We start from the raw sequence: 2,646 nt of genomic DNA, 5'->3' as shown, positions 1-2,646 counted from the left end.
GTTATCACCCTCACCTCATTAATGTCTGTGTCCAGCCTGCAGCTACTTTATATGTTTGTCTGTCCTTGTTTGTCCCCTCCTTGTAAGGCCTTAATGGCCAATATTTAATGAAATAAAGTAGCTTGCTTACCAACCACATGGTTCCAGGTTCATTTCCACTGCATGGCACCTTGGGCAAGTGTCTTCTACTATAGCCTCGGGCCGACCAAAGCCTTGTGAGTGGATTTGGTAGACGGAAACTGAAAGAAACCCGTCGTATATATATATGTGTGTGTGTGTGTTTGTGTGTCTGTGTTTGTCCCCCCACCATCGCTTGACAACCGATGCTGGTGTGTTTACGTCCCCGTAACTTGGCGGTTCGGCAAAAAGACCGATACAATAAGTACTAGGTTTATAAAGAATAAGTCCTGGGGGTCGATTTTCTCGACTAAAGATCGTGCTCCAGCATGGCCGCAGTCAAACGACTGAAACAAGTAAGAGAGTAAAAAAAAGAGTAAAGTTCAGACGAAAAAAGTCTGTGGTAAGGAGCACATTTCTATAGTTATTACAGATGGAAGTATGTAAAAGAAAAGACCAGATCTGAGATTGATAAATAGAATTTTAGATGCTTGTGAACGTGAAAAACATGGGTATTCCCAATGCGATGCTGTTGGGATGCGCCTCCAGACGACAGCATAGCATTAAACCACTTTACATCCGCCGGAGTTACGCCCGTCTTTAAACGCATACATATCTTGTACATGTCGAAAATAGGGCGAGGATAGCAAGGAAGAAGACGTCACTTTCTGTGACGTGGATGCTTCTACAGCAAAATTCTTTGCCTCAGCAAGTGTTTTTTTTTTTTGCTTTTTTTTTCTCCTTGTTTAGCGAACTTGTTTTCACCGTTCATAAAACGTTAAATATTCGTAATCTAGAAATTAAACTGGAGATGATTAACATTCAGTCTCTCAAGGGAATTGAAACAATATCACTGATCCGACATGTCGACGTGTTAAACCGACTCCCCCGATTATATTTGGTTAATTAAAGCAATTTATCTTATGGCTTCGTTGGCGAATGGAGGACAGTATAAGCTTAAATACGTACATACATACATACATAAATACATACATACATAGACATACACACAAACATACATACATACATACAGGCAAACACATATCTACTCATTGTACATACATACATACACACAAACATACATACAGGCAAACACATATCTACTCATTGTACATACATACATACACATATTATGCTCATTATACATACATACACACACTATACTCATTATACATACATATATAGACACATACACAAACATACATATACACACAGGCAGACACATACGCATATATAGACAAACACATACATACATTCATTCATACATACACACACCTACATGTATGCATAAATACATACATACATACCGACAGACAAATATATTTGTACATAGCAAGTCAGAGACATCGGCGGAACTTAAATGAGCAATTGAGACAACAAAGTTTGTGTGTTCAGATAGATATGTGTTCGTATTGTGTATATATTTACATTAATTTACTATTAGTTCGATGCCTGTCGCTTTGCTGACGGCAGAATGATAAAAAGATTTTAATTCAAATAGTTTTTTCTCTCTCTCTCTCTCTCTCTTTGAATGCTAGCTTTTATGTAAAATATATTCAATTAAAGTCAAAATCTTCGAAAGAATTAATGCAAAAGTGTGACCCCCACCACCACCACCACACTCCCGCTACAGACTTTGTCTCCTCATAACCTTCTGAAAATGGAGACGGTGGGGGGGGGGGCGATGAGGAGTTTTTACTGAATTTTTGACTGAGAGAAAATATATTTTTTAAATATGGTCACAACCTTACAAAACCAAATCAGCTGAGCAAATGACCTTCGCTAAATGAATTAAAAACACTATAATATATTTAGAACATTTCAGACAATTACCACCGTTCTCTTTGAGCATATAGAAGAAAAATTTAGCTGGGGCAAAATGAGTGCGATAAGATGAACCTGCCTCTTCAATTCTGGATTACATTTGGGAAAAGACTTATACGCATCAATATCCATTCTTAGACGTCAGAACAATTTTAAATGCAACAAAGATTTAAAACATCTTGTAAAATTGAAAGAGGGTCAAGGGAAAATGGCAGACGATATGAAATTAATGGAACTCAACTAAATACAAAGATAAAAACAGCATAAAATATTCTCAATAGCTTCTTCACGATCTGCTCGAGTGGTTCCCTTCATGATACATTCAGCACCGTGTAGTTAAAGAGAAGAAATTATTGAAATAATTGATTAGTCATTTTACCTCGTTTTAGATATTTTTTCAAAATTGAAAATGATCAAATTAGACATTAGTGTTGGAAGAAATTTTACTAGGAATCCAACAGAGAAAAGAATATTGATTGCTAATACTCTTTTATTTGTTTCAGTCTTTTTGACTGTGGCCATGCTGGAGCACCGCCTTTAGTCGAGCAAATCGACCCCAGGACTCATTCTCTGGAAGCCTAGTACTTATTCTACCGGTCTCTTTTTGCCGAACCGCTAATTTACGGGGACGTAAACACACCAGCATCGTTTGTCGAGCGATGTTGGGGGGACAAACACAAACACATATACATATATATATATATA

This window comes from Octopus bimaculoides, chromosome 25 (genome assembly GCF_001194135.2).
Source record: "Octopus bimaculoides isolate UCB-OBI-ISO-001 chromosome 25, ASM119413v2, whole genome shotgun sequence".
Classification (NCBI taxonomy): domain Eukaryota; kingdom Metazoa; phylum Mollusca; class Cephalopoda; order Octopoda; family Octopodidae; genus Octopus; species Octopus bimaculoides.
Note: the sequence above shows the minus strand (reverse complement) of the source record.